Source organism: Canis aureus, chromosome 6 (assembly GCF_053574225.1).
Source record: "Canis aureus isolate CA01 chromosome 6, VMU_Caureus_v.1.0, whole genome shotgun sequence".
In the NCBI taxonomy this organism is placed as follows: Eukaryota; Metazoa; Chordata; class Mammalia; order Carnivora; family Canidae; genus Canis; species Canis aureus.
Window position 1 is genome coordinate 75,163,337 of NC_135616.1, and position 8,717 is coordinate 75,172,053.

At 38.6% G+C, this 8,717-nt stretch overlaps 1 non-coding gene across 1 annotated transcript; it reads right to left on the minus strand.

Annotated features, from left to right (window-relative positions):
- Positions 1-429: 429 nt before the first annotated feature.
- Positions 430-532, minus strand: LOC144316652 (U6 spliceosomal RNA). Its single transcript, XR_013382577.1, has one exon. It is a non-coding gene; the product is annotated as a U6 spliceosomal RNA (small nuclear RNA).
- Between the last annotated feature and the right edge of the window lie 8,185 nt (positions 533-8,717).

Consider the following 8,717-nt stretch of genomic DNA (forward strand, 5'->3'; position numbering starts at 1 on the left):
GAACATTTTGTGATGTTTTTGTATGGACATATACTTTGTTTTCTCTACGGTAAATGCCTTATAGTGAAATGGTTGGATCATATTATAAACGTCAGTTTCGTTTTATTTTATTTAATTTAAAGATTTTATTTATTTATTCATGAAAGATAGAGAGAGAGGCAGAGACATAGGCAGAGGGAGAAGCTGGCCCCTTGCAGGAAGCCTGATGTGGGATTTGATCCCAGGACCCCAAGATTACTACCTGTGCTGAAGGCAGACGCTCAACCACTGAGCCACCCAGGGGTCCCGTCAGTTTGGTTTTTTAAAGTATTTTTGGTGAAGTATCTATTCAAATCTTATGCTGTTTTTAGATTGAATTGTTTGTTTCTGTTCTGTTGTTGTTGTTTTTATAATGTGAATCTTTTACTGGCCTGTAGGCCACGACATAAAAAAATTATGGAACACTTCACAAATGTGCATGTCATCCTTGCACAAGGGCCATGCTAATCTTTTCTGTATCATTCCAATTTTAGTGTAAATGCTGCCAAAGCAAGCGCAAATTGTTTGCTTCTTAATACAAAGTTTGTATTTTCTGGATACAAGTCTTTTATTAGATATATGCTTTGCAAATATCTTATTCCAGTCTGTGCCTGGTCTTTACATTCTCTTATTAACAGTGCCGTCTGAAAAGCAGAAGCTTTTAATTTTGGCAGTCGTATTTATCAACTTGTTCTTTTGTGGATTGTGCTCTTGTCATCGTATCTTTGGAATCTTTGCTTAAGATATGATCACCAAGACTTTCTCTCATGTTTTCTTCTGGAAGTTTCATAACTTTGAGTCGTATACTTAAATCTATGATCCAGTTTTGTGTGTGATGTGTGGTAAGGATCAAAATTTATTTTTTAAAAACCGGGATATTCAACAGTTACAGCACCATTTGCTGAAAAGACCATCCCTTCTTCACCAAATGCCTTTACGTCTTTGTCAAAAATCAGTTATCCATATGCGTGCAGGTCTATTTCTAGACTCCCTATTCTGTTTCCTTGGTCTATTTATCTTTACACACTGTCTTGATTACTATAGCCTGTGATATGTCTTGAAATCAGAACACATGAGCCCTCCAAATTTATTCTTTTTCAAAGCTGTTTCATCTATTCTCAGTCCCTTGAATTTCTTCAGAAATTTTAGAATAAGCTTGTCAAGTTCTACAAAAAATGTCTATTGGAATTTTGATTAATATTTATTGAATTTATAGATAGATTTGGGGGGAATTGCTGTATTGGTAACACTGAGTCTTCTGATCCACAAACAAAGTACCTCTCTCCATTTCCTTGGATCTTCTTTAACCTCTGTCAGCAATGTTTCCTCATTTTCACTGCACAGTTTTTCATAACCTTTATCAAAGTTAAACTTACGTATTTCACATTTTTTATGCTACTGTAAATTGTAATTTTCAACTTCAATTCCTGATCGTTCATTGCTGGTATACAGAAACACGGAAGATTTTTGTACATTTAGAAAGACAATGTTTTGTGTTCTTAGTCTTGTATTCTACAGTCTTGCTTGACTCCCTTACTAGTTCCAGGAGCCTTTTTGTAGACTCTACAGAATTGTCTATGTGGACTATGAATAAGGATAGTTTTACTTCTCCCTTTCCAAACTGGATGCCTTTTATTTTATTTATTTATGTTTTTGTCTTATTGCAGTGCCTAGAATCTCAAATACAATTATAAATACAGGTGGTGAGAATGAATATCCTTTGTATTGTTTCTGATATTAGGGAGAAAGAATTCAGTCTTTTTTCATTAAGTATGATGTTAGCTATAGGTTTTTCATAGATGCCCTTTAGCAAATTGAGGACATTCTTTTCTAATATAGGCATTTGGTGTTATAAATTTCAGCCTAAGTATTGCTTTAGTAGCATTCTGCAAATTCCAACATGTGGTGTTTCTGTTTTCATTCAGTTCCAAATAGTTTCTAATTTCTCTTTTGATTTCTTCTTTGATCTAAGGGGTTTTTTTAGAAGTAGATTACTTAGTTTCCAAATATTTGGAGATTCTTCAGATATCTTTTTCCAACTGAATTCTAACTTAATTCCATTGTGGTCAGACAACATGACCACAATGTGTGTGTCTGTGTGTAATTGTCAGTTTACTTTTGACTAGTGTTAGCCTGGTATATCTGTAGGCATCTTCTGTGTTTTGTTTTGTTTTTTACATTTAACTTATTTGTGTATTTAAAGTGTGTTCCTTGTGGACAGCATATACTTGGGTGTCATTTTTTTTTTTTTTTTTGGTCCACGCTGATGAGTTCTGCCTTTTAATTGGGATGATCTACATTTCATGTGATTTTTTTTTGGTTCATTTTATTTTTATTTTTATTTTTTTAATAATAAATTTATTTTTTATTGGTGTTCAATTTGCCAACATACAGAATAGCACCCAGTGCTCATCCCGTCAAGTGCCCCCCTCAGTGCCCGCCACCCAGTAACCCCCACCCCCTGCCCTCTTCCCCTTCCACCACCCCTAGTTCGTTTCCCAGAGTTAGGAGTCTTTATGTTCTGTCTCCCTTTCTGATATTTCCTACCCATTTCTTCTCCCTTCCCTTCTATTCCCTTTCACTATTATTTATATTCCCCAAACGAATGAGGACATATAATGTTTGTCCTTCTCCGATTGACTTATTTCACTCAGCATAATACCCTCCAGTTCCATCCACGTTGAAGCAAATGGTGGGTATTTGTCGTTTCTAATGGCTGAGTAATATTCCATTGTATACATAAACCACATCTTCTTTATCCATTCATCTTTCAATGGACACCAGGGCTCCTTCCACAGTTTGGCTATTGTGGACATTGCTGCTATAAACATTGGGGTGCAGGTGTCCCAGCGTTTCATTGCATCTGTATCTTTGGGGTAAATCCCCAACAGTGCAATTGCTGGGTTGTAGGGCAGCTCTATTTTTAACTCTTTGAGGAACCTCCACACAGTTTTCCAGAGTGGCTGCACTATTTCACATTCCCATCAACAGTGTAAGAGGGTTCCCTTTTCTCCGCATCCTCTCCAACATTTGTGGTTTCCTGCCTTGTTAATTTTCCCCATTCTCACTGGTGTGAGGTGGTATCTCATTGTGGTTTTGATGTGTATTTCCCTGATGGCAAGTGATGCGGAGCATTTTCTCATGTGTGTGTTGGCCATGTCTATGTCTTCCTCTGTGAGATTTCTGTTCATGCCTTTTGCCCATTTCATGATCGGATTGTTTGTTTCTTTGGTGTTGAGTTTAATAAGTTCTTTCAAGACAGTGTGGTGCTGGCACAAAAACAGACACATAGATCAATGGAACAGAATAGAGAATCCAGAAGTGGACCCTCAACTTTATGGTCAACTAATATTCGATAAAGGAGGAAAGACTATCCACTGGAAGAAAGACAGTCTCTTCAATAAATGGTGCTGGGAAAATCGGACATCCACATGCAGAAGAATGAGACTAGATCACTCTCTTTCACCATACTCAAAATGAATGAAAGATCTAAATGTGAGACAAGATTCCATCAAAATCCTAGAGGAGAACACAGGCAACACCCTTTTTGAACTCGGCCACAGTAACTTCTTGTAAGATACATCCACGAAGGCAAAAGAAACAAAAGCAAAAATGAACTATTGGGAATTCATCAAGATAAGAAGCTTTTGCACAGCAAAGGATACAGTCAACAAAACTAAAAGACAACCTACAGAATGGGAGAAGATATTTGCAAATGACATATCAGATAAAGGGCTAGGTTCCAAGATCTACATTTCATGTGATTATTGATATGGTTAGGTGTAAGTCCATCCTCAAGCTATTTTCTACTTGTATGATATGTTTATTAATGCTTTTTCTGCCTTCTTTTGATTTCATTGATTTTATTATTATGATTCCATTTTATCTTCTTTGTTGACTTACTACATGTAACTCTTTGTTTTGTTGTGTTAGTGGTTACCTTGAAGTTTAGTATACATCTTTCAGTCATTACAGTCTTCCTTCAAATCTGGTATCTGGTATCAGATACCACTTCATGTAAAATATAGAATTGTATAATAGCATACTTCCATTTCTCCCCTGTCAGTCTTTATGCTATTATTGCCATATTTTATCTGCACTAATGTTATGAACTCCCAAATACATTATTTTTTAAAGATTTATTTATTTATTTATGATAGACGTTGAGAGAGAGAGAGAGAGAGAGAGAGAGGCAGAGACACAGGAAGAGGGAGAAGCAGGCTCCATGCCAGGAGCCCGACGTGGGGCTCGATCCCGGGACTCCAGGATTGCGCCCCGGGCCAAAGGCAGGCGCTAAACTGCTGAGCCACCCAGGGATCCCCCCCAAATACATTATTGCAATTTTTTGAAAGATTTCATTTATTTATTTGAGAGAGAGCATGAGCAAAGGGAGAGGCAGAGAGAGAAGCAGACCCCCAGCTAAGCAAGGAACCCAAGGTGGGGCTTGATCCCAGGACCCCAGAATCATGCCCTGAGCCAAAGGCAGACACCTAACCGACTGAGCCACCTAGGTGCCTCACATTATTGCTGTGTTTAAATGGTTAGTGTTTAAAGAGATTCTTAAAAGAAATAATATAATCAGATACATTTATTTATGTAGTGACATTTCTAGTTCTCTTTGTTTATGGACATTCAGATTTCTACCTGGGATCATTTTTCTCCTGCCTAAAGGACTTTAGCAGTTCTTATACTGCAGGTTGTCAAGCAATGAATTCTTCGAACTTTTGTATTTCTGGAAAAGACTTTTATTTTACCTTCATTTTTGTAAGATATCTTTAGTGAGTATAGAATTCTAGATTGACACTTTTTTCCTTTTCAGTACTTTAAAGATAGTGCTCCACTATCTTCTCACTTGCATTCTTTCCAAAGAGGGATTTGTTATCATTTTTGTTGTTGTTGTGGTTGTTATCATCTTTATATTTGTTCCTCTGTACATTTTTTTTACCTGACTGCTTCTAAGATAATGTTTTGTGGGTTTTTAAAAAAAATTTATTTATTTATTCATGAGAGACATAGAGAGAGAGGAAAAGACATAGGCAGAAGGAGAAGCAGACTCCCTGTGGGGAGCCCAATGTGGGACTCGATCCCAGGATCCCAGGGTCATGCCCTGAGCCCAAGGCAGACACTCAACCACTGAGCCACCCAGGCATCCCCAAGATAATGTTTGATTATGGTTTGCCCTTGTGTAATTTTCTTGCTAAGACTATGTGTTCCATAGGTTTATGCTATTTCCATTTTGCCATCTAATCTCCCAAATCATGTTGGTAATTAGGTAGAACTGACTTAACCAAGAAAGCCATGTAGATAACAACAAAAAGCAGGGTATATTTTAACTCAGGATTTCAAAAGGACTCATGTGACTGAACCACCTAGTGGAAAGAGAACTCTATGCACTTTACTAGTTCACTTGGCCAGGTAAGCATTCTCAGTAGTCAAATTTTGATTGCTAATTTTCTCGTGACCGTTTTAAAACATGCTCCTGCCCCAGGTTTTTTGACATTCTTCCCACTGAGAAGTGAAATCTACATCTCCTATCCTTGAATCTGGATTCTGTGACCACTTGACTAGGGGATTGCAGCAGAAGCAACACTGTGCCAATTTCTGGCCTCAGACTTTAAGACCTTGTCAGGTTTTCTTTCTTTCTTAGGATGCTTGTTTTTAGATCCCAGCCACTCTGCCATAAGTAACCCCACACTGCCTGGAGAGGGGCCCACATGGAGAGAAGGCTCACAGCCCACCACCTTGGCTGAGCTCCCAGAGAGCCAGTACCAGCCATATGAGTAACACATTTCAAAGGTTGGTGTGCCAGCCTAGTCTAGCTGTTACAGCTAGTATGGTGAGGAACAGAAGTGATCCCTGCCCTGAACTGCAGATTTGTGAGCAAAATGAATGCTTGTTGTTTTAAGCTTCTATGTTCTTACATGATTTGTTATACAGGAATAGATCAACAGAATTTCCTCCCTAAAGAACTGAATTCTTAAACCTGTGTCTCAGACAAGTAACTTCTGCTCTAATTTACTGTGGTTTCCTCTTTTCCAACTTCTAATCTTGTATATGACCCAGGGTGTTCTGCTCTCTTTTCCTTCTGTGTCAGGATAATCCCGTTCTTCTGGAGAATTTATACAGCTATTTGTAGAAAGCACTTGTTCTTCAGATTTGTATGTGTTCAAAGTGTATTCTAATTACAGCTCTATTAACTGGATTCTTATGAAGCTCCAATTCCCTCTGATACACTCCACAGGATGTATGTGCTAATCATTATCACTTGCCAGTCTTCTAACCACACACTCTGCTTTGGCATCTATTTTCTCTGCCTAAGCAATGTTCTCTTTATGGCCGCAATGTCTACCCACGTTAGCTTTTTAAGCTCACTTTTAGTATAGGAGTCTTTATTAAAAGCTTCCACTATTTCTGCATCATTGAATCAGTTAGGATTCACTCACAAGATAAAAACCACACTGGTTGGAACGCCTGGGTGGCTCAGCGGTTGAGCGTCTGCCTTTGGCTCAGGACGTGATTCTGGAGTTCCGGGATTGAGTCCCACATTGGGCTTCCTGCAGGGAGCCTGCTTATCCTTCTCCCTGTGTCTCTGCCTCTCTCTGTATGTGTCTTTCATAAATAAATAAACAAAATCTTTATATAAAACCTCAGTTATTTGAATAGAGAGAGTTTAATACATGTTAATACATACAAAGATCCTAGCTAGGTACCCATCAGTTGGGTCTGTCCATGGAAACAGAACTTAAATATCTCAACATACATAAATAGATTTATTTCAAGGAACTGATTTACACACTTGTGGGGGCTAGCAGATCTGAAATCTGTAGAGCAGGCTGGAAATTCTTCAACAAGAGCTATTGTTGCAGTCTTGAAGCAGAGTTTCTTCTTTCTCCAGGAAACCTCAGTTTTTGCTCCTACAGTCTTTCACCTCAGTGGTATCCTAACAGCAACACCTGGATTAGTGTACATTAAGTAACTGGGTACTATAGACTAGCCCAGCTGACACATAAAACTAACCGTCACAGTAACCAAAGAGTTAAAAGAGAATTGTAAAATATCATGGAAGTTGCAACTGCTGAAATCTGAGGAAGCAAAACAAAGATTGAACTTATTAAAACTTAGAAACTTGGTAGATCAACCACGAGGAACTGAAACTCAGACCTCTGAGTAGGAGATATTTCTTAGCCAATGTTAATTGTCTGAGTCCAGAAGAGGAGACTAGGGGATTGGGATCTGATCTTTGAGGAAGGGCACTGGCTGGCTGTTGTTAGTGTCCCCAAGGAGACATGATGAAGCTGATTCTGCAGGTGTTAGAAAAACTGCAAACCGGATCCAGCTGCTGCTACAACATGAAAACGCTTTTGCTATGATGAGGTTTGGCTGGGGTAATACTCATAGGAACCACAAGCAGACAAAAAACCCTCAGGAAATACACAGCAAGGAGCAAACCTCATGTTCCTCTTCCAGTCTTTCTGTCTCCATCTAGTGACCCAAATGGCAGAGCCAACTGGAAAAGCAACATTGTGGCTTTCCACAATGTTCCATAAGTTCCAGCTCTAGGATCCTTGGTTCCAGCTCTAGGATCCTTGGTGCTCAAGGTCACCAAGGCTACCAGCACCAAGAAGTAATCCCAGAAGTTCTGGACTAGATGCCTGCCCACTCCTCCAGAAAAAGTAATTTTCCCATTAAAAGAAAATAGTGAGTTTGAAAGTGAGAGGCATTAAAGTAATAACTGATAGAGTCCTCTCCTTTGGCTAGTTAGCATCCATAAAGCTATGCTACAAAATTTGAACTTTGCTATTACCACAAAAACCTTTGTTTTCTCCCCCAAATGCAACTTTTCTGCATAGAAACCAAGACAGTGTTGCCTTCTTCCCAAACTCTGATCTGCAGAGTCTCAGCTTTCATTGTACCCATCTCTGAGTGGCATTGGTTATTTCTCAAATGCAATTTCATCTGAACGTATGTTTCCTAAAAACCAAATTATAAAGTTAACTTCCAATAAAATTTGTAAAAATAAGAAGGATGAGAAGGAAAGAATAATAAGATAATTAATATATACAATTATATATCTATATACATATACATAATAAGCATGTAACTAGGCATGAGGCCATTATTGATGTTTACAACTTCCTTCTTTTGCTACCCATTTCATATTTCCTTTGTCTTCATCCAGCAACTCAGATGGTTGGGATTTTTTTTTATATGCTGGGGTAATCCATCTTGCCTAAAGGGTCTGAATCATCACTGGATATGCTTTGGCAGGGGTGAGTGGAAAAACTGTCATCTTCTATTGACTTCTACCATCGGCATGAAAATTCACCCTAGAGAACAACACCTTGGGTTCCAAATACAGTCCTCCCCATTGAGTCATTAATCAATATCAATCACCCCAGGAACAGAATAACTCTCTTCTTTGCCTGTTGGCTTAGTAGCATGAGGAACACAAAATGATCAGATGACAGTCTTGTCTTCTAAATCAATGAAACATTGGTGTAGGCTCTGGAAGAAGCATTTGCTTTTTGGGAATCAGGACTCCAAATGAGCAGAGCTCAAAGTCACAGGGATCAGAAGCAAAATGTCTGTGGGCTGGCGATGAGATTTATTAAAGAGAGGAGCTAGTCTACTTCTACCTATGATTCCCAGGCCCATGTAGACAGGCTTTGGGAAATACAAAGGGAGATATAGGTATAGAT